The 18,810-nt window shown below is 44.7% G+C and overlaps 2 non-coding genes across 2 annotated transcripts; both read left to right on the top strand.

Annotated features, from left to right (window-relative positions):
* Positions 1 to 12,702: 12,702 nt before the first annotated feature.
* Positions 12,703 to 12,789, top strand: TRNAS-GGA. The gene has a single exon. It is a non-coding gene; the product is annotated as a tRNA-Ser (tRNA).
* Positions 12,790 to 13,210: 421 nt separating this feature from the next.
* TRNAF-GAA lies at positions 13,211 to 13,283 on the top strand. The gene has a single exon. It is a non-coding gene; the product is annotated as a tRNA-Phe (tRNA).
* The last annotated feature ends 5,527 nt before the right edge of the window (positions 13,284 to 18,810 follow it).

Raw genomic sequence — 18,810 nt, forward strand, 5'->3', positions numbered from 1 at the left:
GGGGGGAGGCCACCACCGACCCCCCCGCCGCATCACGACCAGAAGCTTCGCAGGAGAAGACCACGTTTAGTCAGGATAGAGTGTACTCCTGTCCCCCTTCAAAATCGGCCCCTGTGGTATCCCTTCCCGCCTAAGCTATGAGGGAAGAGGACCAAGCCCACTACAAATATTGGTTAGCCTGCACCGTAGAAAGGGACCCCCACTCCATTCACCCCCCGAGCCCTCGCGAGGCAGCTCGTCCCTTGTATCAGTTCATATTCATCCTCCTCGCGAGGCAATCCACCACAAAGCAGGATTAGGGGTTTACACCGCAAGGTGGCCCGAACCTGGGTAAACCACCGTGTCCAATTCCTTCCTTTCGCTCTCGATCACGGCGAAGCATCGCATCGGGATAGTACGAGGCGAGCCGTAGCCAGGCAAGATCCTTCGCACACGCCCCCGGGTTCGAACCTTTTTTTGGATCTGCGGAGCCCATTCTTCGACAATTGGCGCGCCAGGTAGGGGTGCGCCGAAGCAATTTTGCTCTACCCTTGTTCTTGATCTGCAGTCTCCATGGCCGACGCTTGCCGGGTCCGTGCCGAGCACTGTGCAGCTCAGGTCACCGTGACGGCTGCAGTAGGTTGTGATGCCCCTCGCAGCTCCGCCTCTCCGGCAGCCAATGCTGCCACAGATCCTGCTGCTCACGAGCAGCAAGAATCCTCTCTGCCACCATCTGTGCAGCACGATGTCCGCACCGCCACTCCTTCTCTAACCCCGGCCACGGCTTCGTCCTTTCATGCTTGCTGCGGTCCGGCAAACGCGCAGGCGTCGCTCCTCATAGTGCGGGAGCTGCTGCGCTACCACCCTGCCAACAAGGGCTATGACACCTGGCTTGGCCGCATCATCGAGCTCATCAACGCCGCGGGAGAGACCCCGACGCCCTCCCATGATGTGTCTTGAACTACATCGGTATTTCCCCAAAGAGGAAGGGATGATGCAACACAACTACGGTAGGTATTTCCCTCAATGATGTGACCAAGGTTATCGAACCAGTAGGAGAACCATGCAACACTATGTAAACGGTACCTGCACGCAAAGAACAAATATTGCAACCCAACATAAAAGAGGGGTTGTCAATCCCTCCCGGGTAAAAACATAGATAAAATTGTAGTAGATTGGATAAATAGATCTCGCGGGAATGCGAGGTAAAATAAATAACAAAAAATTGCAGCAATGTATTTTTTGGTTTTTGGTTTAATAGATCTGAAAATAAAAGCAAATAAAAATAGATCGCGAAGGCAAATATAATAAAGAAGATACCCCAGGGCCATAGATTTCACTAGTGGATTCTCTCGAGAAAAAATAGCATACGGTGGGTAAACGAATTACTGTTGGGAAATTGATAGAACTTCAAATAATCATGACGATATCTAGGCAATGATCATTATATAGGCATCACGTCCAAGATTAGTAGACCGACTCCTGCCTGCATCTACTACTATTACTCCACACATCGACCGCTATCCAGCATGCATCTAGTGTATTAAGTTCATGGAGAAACGGCGTAATGCAATAAGAACGATGACATGATGTAGACAAGATCTATTTATGTAGAAATAGACCCCATCTTGTTATCCTTAATAGCAACGATACATATGTGTCGGTTCCCCTTCTGTCACTGGGATCAAGCACAGTAAGATTGAACCCATCACAAAGCACCTCTTCTCATTGCAAGATAATATCAAGTTGGCCAAACAAAACCCAAATATCAAAGAAGAAATACAAGGCTATAAGCAATCATGCATATAAGGGGTCAAAGAAGACTCAGATAACTATCATGGATAAAAACATAGATATGATCATAAACTCAAAGTTCAACGGATCCCAACAAACACACTGCAAAAACAGTTACATCATATGGATCTCCAAGAGACCATTTGTCGGTGTCAAAACCGGCGGATCCCGGGTAGGGGGTCCCGAACTGTGCGTCTAGGCCGGATGGTAACAGGAGACAGGGGACACTTTGTTTTACCCAGGTTCGGGCCCTCTCGATGGAGGTAATACCCTACTCCTGCTTGATTAATATTGATGATATGGGTAGTACAAGAGTAGATCTACCACGAGATCAAGGAGGCTAAACCCTAGAAGCTAGCCTATGGTATGATTGTTGTGTATGGAGTTGATTGCCTACGGACTACAACCCTCTGGTTTATATAGACACCGGATAGGGTTAGGGTTACACAGAGTCGGTTACAATGGTAGGAGATCTTGAATATCCGCATCGCCAAGCTTGCATTCCACGCCAAGGAAACTCCCATCCGGACACGGGACGAAGTCTTCAATCTTGTATCTTCATAGTCCAACAGTCCGGCTATCCGGAGACCCCCTAATCCAGGACTCCCTCAGTAGCCCCCGAACCAGGCTTCAATGACGATGAGTCCGGCGCGCAGTGTTGTCTTCGGCATTGGAAGGCCGGTTCTTCTCCAACTTTCAAGTGTTCGTAAGCAGTGTCCGGCTCCATAAATTTTCCACCTCTTGGCTTCTGTGCCCAATAAGGGCTATCTCCCACGCGTCGAATGAATACGAGGCAACAGGGCATTTTTACATTCGCCCCCCTAGACAAATAAATAAATTGTCTATTAAAGGGATGGGGATTCTTAGATCCGATCCATATCATCCTCCCCCAGCGAGAATTCATTAGAGCATGCTTCGGAAAGATCCATTCCAGCATGGCCGACCTCTGCAGCTCCTCCTCTTGCCCCCGTAGCCCTAAGCCCGGTGATTGGGAGAGGTGTTCAGTCCCGCACAATCGATTTGTCGAGCTGCAAACTAAGGGATTTCTCCCTCCGGCGTATATGGTGCCCGTTCGAGCCGGGCTCGCCACCTACAATGGCGGGGCGCAAATGGAGAGCCTTCCTTGTCCCTCCATGGGAGAACAGGTCTGCCTTGTTCCTTATTTACTAAGGGGAATCCCACCTCAACCTTCTCCAGTGATGTCCGGAGCGGGAGGCAAGTGGAAGGTCTCCTCCGTCACGGAGGGCGACGTCAAAAAGCTAAGGAAGGCCGGATACTTGTCCAAAGACATCGCGCACCGGCTTCCCGAGGAGGGGCAGCTTCTCCCCACCCCAAGGCCCCATGAGAGGGTAGTATTCCTTCCCCACTTCCTCCGCGGACTGGGCTTTCCACTTCACCCATTCGTCCGGGGGCTCATGTTCTACTACGGCCTGGATTTTCACGATCTGGCCCCGAACTTCATCCTCAACATCTCGGCGTTTATCGTCGTGTGCGAGGCTTTCCTCCGCGTCCGCCCCCATTTTGGCCTTTGGCTCAAGACCTTCAACGTCAAGCCCAAGGTGGTGTGCAGCAACCAGGCGGAGTGCGGATTCGCCATGGTGGGCAAGATTGCCAACGTCCTGTGGTTCGAGGGCTCCTTCGTAGAAACCCTAAAGGGGTGGCAAGCCGGGTGGTTCTACATCACCAAGCCACGCGATCTGAAATGGATCGCAGCCCCCAAGTTTCGATCTGGACCCCCCACGCGGCTCATGTCCTGGAAAGAGACGGGCCTATCGTGGGGTAATGAGAAAGAGGTGACCGGACTGAAGACATGCATCCAGTCCCTGGTAAACAAGTCAATCAGGCTTGTAAATGTAGTCCAGGTCATGCTCGTTCGCCGAATCCTCCCGTGTCAACAACGGGACTTTACTCTATGGGAGTTCGACCCGGCACGGCACCGATCCCTTAACAGGCTCTTCGACACGACGTATGAAGACGTCTGGAAGGCGCTAATCAAAGGTGCCGAGGCTCCCGCATCCGCTTCCGAGGACCGCGGATACAACTCGCAGCGTCACGCTAGCGAGGTAAGCTATCTTCACCTTTTACAGGATGTTAAGCTTTTTTCATAGTTTGACTCTATGCGGGATCTAAACTCCCTTACCTTTGACAGGCTTGGCAGGCGATATCCGAACTGATCAACTGTCCGGCTCCCTTGCCCGAAGACCCAGCCCCCCCAGCTCTACTAGTAAAGTTGCTGGCTCCGGCGCCTTATGTGGTGCCTGGAAAAGAAGGCCAAGAAGAAGAAGACCACGGGGACTCGAAGGAGTACCCGCAACGTGGTGTTGTCGGACTCGTCATCTGACGAGTCCGAGACGCCCTCCTCCCGTGAAAACGAGGAGCAGGAAGAAGAAAGCTCCCCCCCCCAGTGGAGGGAGGAAAGAAAAGGAAGGCCGCCCCAAGGGGGAAGGCCGAAGGGTACAAGAAGAGGAAGACCCCTCCGCCGGACTACGCCCCCGACACCGACGAGGACGAAGAGGAGTGGCCGGATAGGGCCAAGCGTCCGGCGAAATCGTAAGTGTTCGAATACCAGAGTAACTCATGATATTCCTTTTGTTGCACAGCTTTCCCTAATGTCGAATATAATCATGCAGCCCGCCCCGGGCCGAACTCAACAAGTCGTCGAGCGGCTCCCTGGATTCATCGGACGTGAACTCAGTTCCGCCTGTTGTCTCCCCCTGCATTGCGGATGACGCCGAAGTGGCGTCACAACGAGCTCCGGGGAAGGAGGAGGTGGTCCTGGAGGAGCCACAAGGCGACCTCCCGGACTCCAGGAGTAAAGGGGACAAGACCCCCCAGGGCTCCGAGTCCGGCTTTGATCCGGACACCGTGCCGGAATCTTCAACGATTCCGGACCGCGGCAGGCGAACTCCTTCGAAGAGGAGCAAGCCTTCTGAGCCGGCAGCCTCCGTCCAACCGGAGGTGCCGGACAATCTGCTGGAGGTGCTTGAAGGCGCCTCCATCGACGAGGAGCACCGTACTATTATGAGTACGGTGATCTAGAAGGTTCAGTCCGCCAAGAGCGGACTGAGTGAAGCTTGTGCTAGCCTCCTAACAGGCTTCGAGGTAAGTAAAAAATATGTAAAAATATTACCGCATAGACAATATCCCCTGATGCTCTGTTTGGCGGAGCCAGACGCAGCGCCCTTTCGCATTATCATCTACCGCCCTTTCTTTCCTCCCGTCCCTTCACGCATGAAGATCGTCATATGTATGTTCGACTTCGGTTGCCGGTGCAATAGAATTGGCGGGAGTATATTATGGCAGGATCAGTCACCTGGGCAAACCAAAACCCTCCTCCAAGAAGAATTGTGCTATGCCCCCCCCGATATCCCTATAGAGCGAAAGAGCTGCCTGGTGATCCCTAGGTTGCAGCACGTCCGGTCGTTAACTCCTCGCTAGCTGCCGCCGTTTCTAGGACCGACCGACGCCTCACCTGCATGCACAGGTACCTACGTAGTGTAGTGTCGGTCGCACATTCATAATAGCGTTCGGACTCATGTGCCTTCCTGAACCAGGGGAGTTCCCTTGCTCCTGCTGCGTACGATTAGCCGGCCTTGCGGCGGCAAAAGGATTAGGACGTCCCCCCATGCTAAGGTTCCCTGCGGTCCGGCCGCATTAGGTTAGGGAGCTGGGCGATAATAGCTCCTCCGCATCCCAAGCGCGCTGCCCTCCTAGGCGCGCAACACTAAGTAATCCAAGCCAACCCACATTACTAACTAACGGTGGATAATCATCTTTCTTAGAGGTACTAAATACAACTCCATGAATGAGCAAAATGAAGGTTGCGTTAATGATAAAGATCTCTGGGGAAAATGCTAAAAAAAGATTGAACATGTGGTTCCGAGTTTCGATGACTTCTTCTACTTTCATTTCCTCCGTCTTCCAAATGGCAGAGTTAATTCAAAAGCCTAGGTGTTATTACTGAGTTGCTGCTCTTTTTTCTCTAATTCCCTTCTCAGATCCTCCGACTACTCCTCCTTATCCTACTCACTCGAAGTTTCGTTGGTCATTTATTGTTTTTTTAGCCTCTTTGACAAAGTTAGTAAGAAGAAAAACCTCGATCTTCAGTACACTTCACACCCACACAATCTCTATTTGAAACTAACACTCCATTTCCAGATAGCGAGCGATCGCTCAGCAATGATACCGCGCCAGACGAAGTACCTATCCCCGGGGACCATGCTTTTTTACTTGTTTCCTTTTTTTCTTTCCATACGAAATTCAGACGATTTCTTTTGTGTTCATGTTGGCGATTTCAGATGTGAATGAGGCCGGTCGTCTCCCCTTCCTACGGGTTCCCCAGTGACACATCAACCACGCCCCTTCCTTTTCTCCGATCATAAATAACCTGATCTCTTTCTTTCTAATTCATCCCCTTCTTTCTAATTCAAAAAAGAAAGGGGGGGCGGTAAGGCAGGCTCGCAACTTACAAAGGGCACTCGCTGCTCGCAGGCCTGCTCTTTCTATTATGATTTCTATGTCTATGAAAGCTCCTTTGACTCCAGGCCCATAAGCTATTCTTTCACCTGCACCAGCTCTTGGTCTTTGTCCAGGACAAAGATATCGCAATAGTGGAATAAGGAAGTGCAAGTTGGCGATCGAAGCAAAGGAAAGATCAAGCCAAAGAGGATACCTGGGGCCATCTAAGACGGCTGTAGTAAATAGCTCACACGACTGATCAGGCTCATCAACCTATGGAACCTCACACTATGTTGCTATGATTCTTTTATCACGAAAGCATGTCGGGCGAAGGAATAAAACGCGTACAACACTATCAAGAAGAGACTTGCCAAAGAATTCGATGCCTCATAGGATCTTGCAAAAGCGGAGTCCAAAAAAGCACGAGTTGGGTCGGCGGTTTCAGATTCAGATAGTTCAGTTCAATCATCATCTGACACCTTTCGGTGCCATTCCTTTTGAAACTGGCGTTTCTTTTGTCAAAGAATTCGATGCCCCTGCGAAAAACCGAGTCAAGAAAGAGGTAAGTGCCGGGTCAGAGGTGGAACAGACATTCAAAGAAACCGAACCATAGATCCAGCTTTGCAGGACAAGCATAACGAAAGTAAGCATTTGGCCAGACATTCAAATAAACCCTATATCTAGAAATCCATCATCCCTGTCTGAACGGTCTAAGCATCATATCTTTTTCTTTTCACTTCCGCTGCATCGTCCGGACATCAGAAATAGCTGCATTAGCAGCATCTCACTACAACTCCCTTGGCAACCCTAGCACCAACAGGAACAACTCAGTTCAAGATAGCAACAACTAACAATTTCTACTTCCTCGAACAAGAGCTTGCTTTTAGTTCACGTTAGCTACATTCGTTTTAATAGAAAGATGGGAAAGGCTAGGTTAGCAGAAGACTATGCTTGTGCCACAAACTTATTGCTTCGGAGAAGCATTTCTTCAATGAATCTTACTCAGTACAGTATTCATAAGGGACCTTTATCTAAATATTATGTTCTAACATTCCTATTTTGGTTGGAAGTTTCTCAAATGAAAGAGCACAACCCTTTCCATCACTTCTCTACATACTGGCATTCGGAGCTAGGAGCAGAGAAGAGAAGTCAATCGGAAGAATCGTAAAAGCCTGGAGCTCAAACATTGCGTTCTACACTTTACTTTTGTTTTGTATCTCTGAAACAGGAGTGAAAATAAATCAGCTCATCCACCGCTAACTAAACAGGGCAAAACTAGCTCTTCTTTGGTTTCCCTGGGTCCAAGTTGGGGCAAAACCTGCTCTTTTCCCGCAAAAAGTCTATCGTACTAGGTGGCACGACACGCGACATAGGTAGTAAAGTAGTGATTTTGGGCCCAATTCATACTTCTTTTTTGATTGGAATTCTTATCCTAGCTCGTCCTACTCGCGAGATGTTAGCCTTCAGCCTGATTACATAAAGCATAGCACTTCTGATCGATTTGAATATTCCATTCCCTATTTCCTTGAGCGCTTTCACCATTAACCCATGGGTGCCAAGACCATCCCCCCGGCTCTTTCTTCTTCTACTTCATATAATAGAACACAAGGATCGAACCTACTTTGCTTTAAGTCTGTTTACTTTTTAACGCCGTCTACGGAGAGACAAGATGAGAGAGGAGAGAGGAAGCTGAACGACAAGAGCTGACGAAGTCCAATCAAGCTGAGGCCTGGAAAGAGTTAAGAAAAAACACCTTCTACCTGCATTCATGGGTGCTCAACGATAGATTCCACATCAAGATAGGCAAAGCGGGATACAGCTCGTTTATTACCTCAAAGAAAACAAGAAACAGGTCTTTTCTAATCACGGAACACGAGAATAGCATGCACGGGAGAAGGATTTAGGGAAAGGTACACGCTGCTTTTTCGGAGTCTATAGGGGAAAGGTACACGATGATTTTTCGGAGTCTATAGGGGAAGATTCCACCAGCCCCAATTGCTTTGGGTGAGAGATCGAACCTCCACTCGTTTCTGGTTTCTGCTTTCTCCCTAGGGAAAGAAGATATGATACTTTTCGAAGAATGCAATCCCCGCATTCCGGCCCTGCTCTGCAAATCAACATCTGAAGATCTACGGGTCACCATAGTCTTCTGATCCACTAATAAGATTCCGCGCTCGAGATGATGTGATCTGAACGAAAAGATAGATACATCCGAGCTGCCCAAGGATATGGTCTGGGTACCGATCTGCTAGGATAAGGGGGAGATCCTAGTACTCAAAAGGCTGGGTAAATTTCGAAATTAAGCGGAGGAAATCCACCAATAAGAGAGTAATAGAAAATACTGTTATCATGAAGAAATTCTTTCAATCCATTAAGAAGATACTTAATTCGTTATACAATAGAGACGGGGAAAAAGATGATGATAAAAAACTCCACAATAATAAGAAATCCAAGAAAAAAGATATAACGGATGAGGAAGGAGCTAAAGAACCTATCAACAATGATGCATCTAGTGGCAGTAATGATGCATCTACTTCTACTTCCCCTAACCCTAATGATGGTTCTAGTTCCACTAATGATGGAACAAATCCAAATGTGAAAACTAGTGCACCTAAGCACGACGATCATGGTATAATCCACCATTTTATATGGGGTGGTGGTAGTTCAAACGGTGGAGATAGTTCCAACAGTGGTTGGACTTCCTACTTGAATTCACCTATTGATAGATTTGTGAAAAATCGAAAAACATTTACCAATTTAGATCAAAGAGGTCTAAATGGTTTTATTGCCAAAATAATAGGGTTTATAGGTCCAACAACAATTGTGCTTCCATTCTTTTATAACAGTTGGATGCCGAGGATAGGTTTGTTTTCCATGTTTGTTAGAGAGCCACACGACTTTCAAATAGGAGTTAGCGTACGACCATATACCACGTTTCACAATTATGGAACTCTAGTTATGGAATATGTATATATAAAATATTTGTTCCACGCTCAGGTAGGCTGGCGACAATATAAATGTATATATTTGATAAGTTTAAAGAAATAAATGATTCGCTAGGTTTGTTTTTTATCGATAATATTTACTTAAGGGATACTTTTGACGTTATTCAGCGATTCTCACATAGCGGTCTTGGTTTGAAATCCCTTTTGAAACGTGAAATCATAAACAAGTTGGTTGAAGTAGTAATACCATTTTATGATGAGAATTCTAAGTCGTATGTGTACGGTTATTTTGCTTTTCTAGTATACGCAGGGTTATTTTGTACTGTCTGGTATAAGTATATACCTTGGGATCCATATATAAAACCTGCTGATTTAGCTCCACCATCACTGGATGTATTTAACACCTATCATGCCGATGTCGTGGGTTATAAGAAGGTCACATACCTGATTACTAAGGACATTGTCCAAACAAACTATGGTAGACACCTTTAAACAGCCATCATTTAACGAAGTAGTAAATTCGAATGACTACAACCTTGATCAATCTGATCACAAAGTGCGTTTTTCATGCTTATGCACTGGTATCATGGTTTCTATGTTGTTAGTAACAAAAACACTTCTTCCACATTAAACAGTACTGCATAGATACAAGTTTAGCACAATGAATTTCTGAGTTATTTCACACAAGGAATTTACAAGCTAATGAAAATCAATAGATTTATAGGATATCTATCTAAATACGGCTCCTATCGTTTAAGGTTAGTAAATACATACTAGGAAATGCTCTTCAGGGATACCAGAACTGGAAGATCCTATCAGGGGGAAACAGGACCTTAATAAGTGCCATCCCGAGACTTGGACTCGAGGGATGGTAAGATCAATTGGAGAAGGAGATATGATACAATTACTATGATCAGGATACCTTATATGAGCCATACTTATCCAGTGAATCAATCACGTGAGGGTGTTGTTGATAGAGGGAGCTCTGGCCAGGAGAGGCTAGAGCGAGTGATAGCAACGGAAAGGGAAGATCAAGAAGGAAACAAGGCTTAAGAGGACCCTAATGCACCCATACTTTAGGCATTCCAACTTCCAATACATACTTATCATGGAATGAAATCCAAGAGGAGCAAGCATATCACTGAGAATAGCTAGCTGAAATCAAGGATGCTATCACAATATTCAATGGAATCGTTACATCGGAATAAGATAGACCCGCTTCGATGCTGTATTCGGGATGTCAGCTAGGAGCCAGAACTCACTATGCCATAGTCATACAATCAACCTGTGTATTAACAGCAATATCTAGACAGGCAGGATGGATTAATTATATTGATGGCCAAGATAAGGTGCTCAAAGGGGAAGCACTCTTCATCAAGTAATGACCCCTGGGGGCGGGTACTGCGAAAAGAAAGCAACGCATAAGCTCTTGTTCCTGATACGGTTCGAAAGTAGTGCAAAGAAAAGCGGTACTTCGGTCGGAAAGAAAGCTGCAGGAGGGTTAGTGCTAAAATCTTCTTGTTCGGATGGTTGAGAGAAGGAGGTGTGTCCTGTGGTGGATACACCGATTGATCGAGACGCCTCAAGGCCACCAAAGGGAGAAAGAGTGATAGCAACGCTTACAAGGAATGCTGGGATAAGTTGGGAAGAAGGCAAAGATACTGGCGACTAGATCCTTGTGGCAGATTGGAAGATACCGATATCTCTATTTCAATTTGTTGATTGATGGTTTAAGGAAATGGCAGTGGTCCAAATCTTGCACATTTACTGTTACTTCTATGTATAAGTTCCTTGCTCAGGTGTGGCCTAGCTTTCATATCTTATTGGGATAGCTACATTTCCCAGGCCGGGTATTGCGAAGGAAGGAAACACCTTGTCCGAGTGAGGTGATGCTAAAGGATGGATTAAAAAACTCATGGATGCCATCTCTGTTATTGCTGCTTAATGCCCTATTTATACCGATCTAGCTTATAGCTGGGATTTCTAGAAAGATAAGCTGATGCAGCCCTCAGGGATGGAGTGCCTAAACTAACCTTCCTGAACAGAAGTAGCAGAGGTAGAAGATATGTAAATCGTACCATCAAGGGGAAATGCACTATTGTTATGCTTGGGCCAGGTTAGCTGATCAAGGGAATATTCCTATCGGAAGAACAATCAGAAAATAAGGAGATAGTCAGTTGGCACTTTTCACACAAGAACCGCTTTTCGTATTAAGCACGGGAGTCGTAAGGAAAGACCTCTGCGTAGCTATCAGAACGAATTAATGAACGAAATAAACGAATTCCGATGAAACCAAGGCGAATTTCTGAGCCAGCAGTGGGAAAAAGATGCCAAGTATTGAGATGCAACATTATGAATGGTGCGATCCGAAGTCTTACTATTTACTCCAAATTGACTCAAATGGTTGACTAAACTTCACAGAGGACTAAAGCCGGGAACTTAAACTAATGGTTTTTCCTTTCCACTTCCCAATTGACTCTCATAAAAGGCTAGGCTACCTCTTCACATCGCACCTGATCCCGAATCATGTGCTCCGTTCAGGGGATCAATAGTGGCTATTAAGCTTTTCCCTTTCTATATATTCTTGAGAATAAGTAAATACCATCCTTTTTCCTATCAGCATCTCTCTATCTGATAGTAAATATTGCTTTCAATCGATCAGGCACTAGGTTATTAAAGTATGGATATGCCATATAATAAGGGAAAAGGCCTCAAGTTTTTTTTAGCGCAAAAGAAAAGCCGATTCCAAATTTTCTATTTCTCGGCAAGTCTATGAGAGTCCTATTACAGATCCTCTGATCTTTAGCTTGAATGGTCGTGTTTTTATATAATTAGTTCTTTCTTCTGAGCTCTTCTATTATGGTACGGAAAATCAAACCTATCACTCTCAAAGAATGGGTAAAAAGAATTCAAGCTAGGGGAGCCTACACTCTCTAACTACCTATACTATGCCCCCATTGATTGGAAACCCTCGGGGAAAATGATCCCATAAACAAAGGAATTATACAGTACGAAATAGCAAAAAAACAGACTAATTCGATTCTAAAAAATCGATAATAGATATTTTATTCTGCTTAAATTGTCCCGACAAGGAGAGATATTCAATATTTGAATCAGATTGGATTTCGTAGTATACCAATGTGAGCCAAACTATTACTATTTCATCTAACTTGAATAACCAAGGACTGAATTTGACTATGGATTCTGATAACTCGAGAAGTTTTTATTTGGTTATGATCCAAAAAGAAAAAAGAAAGGTTTAACAAGCCATGAGAAAATAGAGTAAAGTAACCATACGTTCTGTTTGCATAACGTGTATACGCCACGCCATACAATCGAAATAGAAACATGGGACGATTCCAGAATTTTGAATAGATCCGTGGGGATGAGAGAAGTTGTTGTTGAGAAATATGAAATTGGAAAGGAAGTCAAACTCCCTATGGAACCTGTGATCGGTTGTACCTGTACTTTAGTGATACGAAAACTCGCTATTCACTCAGTTTCTGGTCAATAATAAGATTATGTAGGAGAGATGGCCGAGTGGTTCAAGGCGTAGCATTGGAACTGCTATGTAGGCTTTTGTTTACCGAGGGTTCGAATCCCTCTCTTTCCGTTTCTGTTAATTCACCAACGTTACCGACCACAATGAAATTTCTAGTAAGAGGAAAATCCGTCGACTTTCTAAATCGTGAGGGTTCAAGTCAAGTCCCTCTATCCCCAATAAAAAGCCCATTTTACTTCCTAACTATTGTACCAACCTCTATTTTTCATTAATGGTTCAAACAAGATTCACTATCTTTCTTATTCTACTCTTTCACAAACGGATCCGAACTGACTTCTTTGGATCTTATCCCATTCATACAAATGAACATATTATAGTATAGGCAAGTAATCCCTATTATTAAGTAAGTCATTCACAATCCATATCATTATCCTGATATTTACTAAGTCCAATTTGAGAATACTTTTTTCTTTTTTAGTCCCTTTAATTGACATAGATACAAGTACTCTACTAGGATGATGCACAATAAATAGTCAGGATAGCTCAGTTGGTAGAGCAGAGGATTGAAAATCCTCGTGTCACCAGTTCAAATCTGGTTCCTGGCACAGAACGAACAATGAATGCCTTTTCGGGAAAGAAAAGGGCCACATATTTTTTATAGGGAAAAGCTTTTTTTAAGGGGAAGAATCATCAACAAAAAATCCAGGAAAGAACAGCGAAGGAAAAACGTGAAAAAACAAGTGTTTTCCCGGAACGGAATAGCGGAAATTCCATACGTTGATCACCAATGTTGCATGTCTTTCCTTAAGCTGGAGTACTTTGAGTTAGAAGGCCTACTTTATTCGTCCTTTTAAAGCCTACTTATTCGTCTAGCTATTTCCAATTCTAATAAATAACCCGATCATATCATATCTTGGAAAACCCTAAGACTACCCAAGGCTGTACCCTACAGTGTTACCTATAGTCTATACTTGTGTATACGTTGCCTTCTGGGGTGGCAAGCTAGAACCAAGTAGTCTAGGTATCAATTCCAATTTAAGTCAATGATCCTCATTTTCTCCAACATTAAGAAGATTATTGGTAAGGTGACCAACCATCACGCAGGATTCCGGGTCGGAGTAGCACCTCTTGCCTGATATATACAGGTCGTTACTGGCGATTCGTTTGTGCCCTATGGTGTTCAATTGCCCGTTTGTTCCCTCCCCCTCGGGACGGGTCAACCTACTTTGCCCGCTCAGGCGCTCCAAAATGCTCTGACTAGACCGCCGACACCCATGATTTGTCCATCATTCAAAATGGCATTTCGTAAGGGCTCATAAGGTAGGAGGAATCACAGATCCTCCGTGCACTTTCGCCTAGAGTTAGTTTGATTTTTCACTACTGTCTGAGTGGTGGCTAAACCCTGAAACTTTTCCTTGAAATGAAATAAAGATCTAACTTTATTCCAGTAGTGGTTTCCGCAAATGTAGATAATCTTGTTGATTAACACCCACTTTCCATACCCTGCAATTCAGAGGCCATCACCTCTGGTCTTTTAGTAACATATCAGTAAACAAGGCTCTCCTCGTGTAGCTTTTTGTTCTCGAGGAAGAAAATCTCATTGATTACTTATAATGCCGGATGAAGCAAGTTACAGCATTGGTTCTTTCGTGATTCACGTATATTGGAAATCTCTTTCTTTAGGAAATGGGATGGCATTCAATTCTCACTTAGGGATTCTCTTCTTCCTGAACATTCATGAAAAGAAGGACTCTGGCTTTAATGCTAAAGTTTAGTACTGGGCCGAGCGTACTTACCTACTTAGACAAGAGGGATACTTATAGATCTCTATGAGCGTAAGGCAAAGTGGGCAAGACTACTTCCACAACTACATTTTCGCTTAAGCAGGACCTGTGAGACCTCGAAGCAACCGTCTACTACTAGTTATAGATGCTATTTCTAATTGAATAGAATGGATGCTTCACAGCGGTTCTGCGACAGGCAGGGCAGCCGGGTGAACATAGGCAGCTGTTCCTATAGAACACAAGTCTTTCTCTAAAGCACGACCTTCCGATTGGACTACGTCTGGTCTCTATCCTTTTTATTCCAAAAATGGGTCCTCGATCAAAATGATCTGGTGTCTATGTCCATGCCTGAGGTTGGTAAACCCTATATCTATTGCGGGGTGGTTTGAGGAAGGGACAGCTTGTAACCCACGACTTACTACTACGAAGATTCTGGCGGAGAGCTTTTCACATATAGATAGGTCGGGATGAGGAAGCTCCGTAGTCAACTAATAGATAGAAAATCCACCTTGTGAACCGTGTTTGTCTTAAAGTACTGTCTGAGAAGGAATATACCTGTTCCAATCCCTCTAGTGGCTATACTGATTGACATAGGTAGCTTTCGTAGTCAAAGCTCACAGGGCCAAATGCTCTATTGGAGTGGGCACGAACACACACAATCAAGGTTCGAAGAACTTCTACTTCACGCCTTGAGGATTCTATGACGCTCACTCAATGGTGTTGTGGCGATTGCAAGCAATCAATAAACGAGGAAGCCAAATTATGGATCCAGGAAGGCTGCATCAGAAGGAAGAGTAGGTGTTGCTATGCCGTTGGCTGGGACTGAGACAGAGAGAGGGGAGCATAGCCCCTATGATCCCGGTAAAGAGTTCCAACTAAGCTCTTCTCAGGTTCTTTCTTTCTCTTCCATTCTTATGTTTATATATTAAAGTGTAGTTTTCTTACTATAATATAATAATATTAATCTAATATGCCCATTGGTGTTCCAAAAGTACCTTACCGGATTCCCGGAGATGAAGAAGCGACTTGGGTTGACTTATACAATGTTATGTATCGAGAAAGGACACTTTTTTTTTAGTTCACTGCCCTATACATAGAAAGAAGTGCTTTTCCACCGGTATCAACATTCTATCTGGAATCAGTAGCGATAATTGTTGTATTGTGAGCCAGCCCCGTAAGACACTACGCACCTCCAAATTCTATATGATTTTTCCAATCATTTCATTTATACGACCTGCAAATAAAAGGTTGCATAATAGATCAGAGATCCTTTGAGGAAGACTGAAATGACTATACTTATAGAATGGTCCATATCGAACAGATACGATACTGGTTTACACAGAGAATATCGCCTAGCTCTAAAACGGCAGCACCTGAGTGCAACTTCGAGTAAGAAAGAACGACCTTCTGCTACCTTTTTACCGGGGCATTGTTTTAACAACTTTAGCTGATTGATCTACGAATGGAGGGATTCAAGCTTATTTTTGTTAACCGAGATGCAAACGACTAACAAACTAGATTCGAAGCCACCTGTCGTAATAGTACCTACGAGTTCTTTTTGTGGAGCCTTCAAATGCAATAGCTAGCTGCCCAACGGCCAATGCCACAGGCAAATCTCCATTTTCCAACTTATACAACTCTTTGGGGTCCAAAGATACTCGCCATTGCAACTTAATAAATAGGACCGGTGGGATCACCTTCAACAGATATATCAGTTTCACTGCTTTCGTACCCTTTGTTTTGGTCATGTGGATAACCCGCAGACCGTAGATAAGATGGATACCCACGTACTGCCTTCAATGAAGAGAGTTTTACCAAGGACCCTTAGACAGATAGGGGGGACAGACAAGAGGTATGCAACCTGCTGAATATTGTCATTGAATCGCTCACTGACAAATACTTGGGGCTCCCCTCCCTGGTAGGAGTGGATAGGAGCGATTGCTTCCAACACTTAATTGAGAGAGTTTGCACTTGGATTAATGGCTGCAAAGAGGAAGGGCTAATTGGCTCCGCCATGGAGACCAAAATACGAGCTTCTTTCATCACATCATTTTGCAACGGAGAAAAAAGAAGAACATAATAAAGTTTCTGAATGACTCAAACGGCAACAGGATCGAAGGTAATGACCAGTTAGCATCTCTGATACAGGGTTACTTTGAGGGACTGTTCACCTCAGAAGTCCTAGCTCCCGACCCTGGGCTACTGGGGAAAGTAAACAGGCGAGTAACTGAAGAAATGAACGCAAGCCTCTTGGCTCCATTCACGGCAGATGAAGTAAAGGCAGCACTCTGAATTCAATCGAGATTTAGGTACAGTAATCTTCAGATATGACAATACCTCCCCCAAAGCATTGTCAAGTGTTGGAATTAGGGCACCAACCACGAATAGGAGCTGTATAGAACTCCGGAAAGAGACCTTTGATGAAGTCGGCATCCTCCCAAGTGGCATTTTCTTGATCCAAACTAGCCCACTTCCTTGGTTGCTGAAAAACCATGCAACGCAAGTAATTTTCCACATGCTGATTCACACGTTCCGTCTGGCCATCTGATTGTGGGTGATAGGCAGAGCTAAACCTCAATTTCACTTGCAGTGCTTTGAAGAAGGCCTGCCACATGTTACTTGTGAATATCCAGTTTCTATCAGAGACTATTGACTTTGGCAATCCATTCCACTTAAAAACATTATCCATGAAAGCATGAGAGACTGATTGTACTATATAAGGGTGAGCAAGGGGAATGAAATAAGAATATTTAGTGAACCTGTCCACCACCAACAATATGACTTCTTTGCCCAATGATTTGGGAAGACCCTCAAAGAAATCCAGGGAGATGTCAGTCCAAGCAGAAGTAGGTAATGGCAGTGACCAGACAATTCTTCAATGTTGTGAAGGCCTCAATTTGAGCATCTGACCACTGGAATGAATCTTTTTTTAGACAGTCATGAAGTGGCCTAGAATTGATCCCATAATTCTTGACAAATCTTCTTTTTCTGCAGCCATACCAAGAAAACTCCTCAACTGAGTGATAGTCTTAGGTGCTGGCCATTCTTTGATGGCAACTATTTTGTGGGGGTCTGTAGATAGACCCTATCCTTAGATAACATGCCCTAAATACTCCACTTGAGGGACAGGAAAACTGCATTTGCTAATCTTAGCATATAGTTTTTATGACCTTAGAATGTCCAGGACTAACTTTAGATGCTTGAGATGAGCTTGTTTGGTCTTGCTATATATCAGAATATCATCAAAGAATACCAAAAGGTATTTCCGGAGCAAAAACATGATTCATTAAAGATTGGAAGGTAGCAGGTGCATTAGTGAGTCCAAATGGCATCACTAAGTATTCATAATGACAAAAATATGTCCTAAAATTTATGAATGTCTTCTCTTCTCATTCTTATCTGATGATAACCTGATCTCAAATCAAGTTTGGAAAACAGTTGTGCACCATGTAGCTCATCTAATAGATCCTCAATGACAGGAATATTGAATTGATTTTCTGCACTTAACCCGAAAGCAAGTTTGAAAACAAGACCTGCTCTGTGAAGTGATGGAAGTAGTGAAGGTTTAGGCTTCGGATCTGTGAAGTTCAGGTTTTGGAGTAGAGGTCAGAGGCTAGTGCGGGTAGCCCTGTCGGAAACTAGAAAGAAGAGGCTGATGCACCTGCCCGGCGGTGGGTGGGTTCAGCTCGATCAACTGGGATAGGAGTTTTTTCTCTATCTTGCTCCATGGTGTTCAAGCAGTGCGTCCAGAAAGCTGTGATTCATGGGAGGGAGCAGCTTCAATAGCTTTGGCTGTGAAAACTCTTGGTCTTGGAGCATCAGTGTCATCAGTTCACCCAAGATCAGCAGGACAAATAACTACTAGGTTTGTGCCAGAAAAGCGTCTTGCGTGACGGGGAAAGAGGGGAAAAAGAAAGAGATTCATCAGCTATGGAATCTGACAGGTATCGGTATTGAACAGAGGGGGCTGTTCACAAAGCATCCCATGGATGGTAATGGTGCTTCCCCAGCTGCTGTTCCTACTCCTTTGGCTGGTGCCAAATCAGGTGACTTTGAAGTTGAAGCTTGCCCGCAGAACGATGTAACCATGCTGGTAGTACTATGATTGCCTTAGAGCGCAGATGTCTCTGTCCCTAGGAACGTGATGCTTAGGTGCGAGGTGAAACACAAGCAGGAGATCGAGAAAAGAAATCATACGGATTGCAACCTACAGATGAAGAATCTGCTTCATTGTTCCCACCATCTATATCAGATGTTTAATAAGAATAGGAATCGAATAAGCTGCTGATTGACTGAGGAAGCATTTGAAAAGAAAGGAAGGGTGATGCTTGTTAAACAAAGCTGCGTG

The sequence above is a fragment of the Triticum urartu genome, unplaced genomic scaffold (assembly GCF_003073215.2).
Source record: "Triticum urartu cultivar G1812 unplaced genomic scaffold, Tu2.1 TuUngrouped_contig_7486, whole genome shotgun sequence".
In the NCBI taxonomy this organism is placed as follows: Eukaryota; Viridiplantae; Streptophyta; class Magnoliopsida; order Poales; family Poaceae; genus Triticum; species Triticum urartu.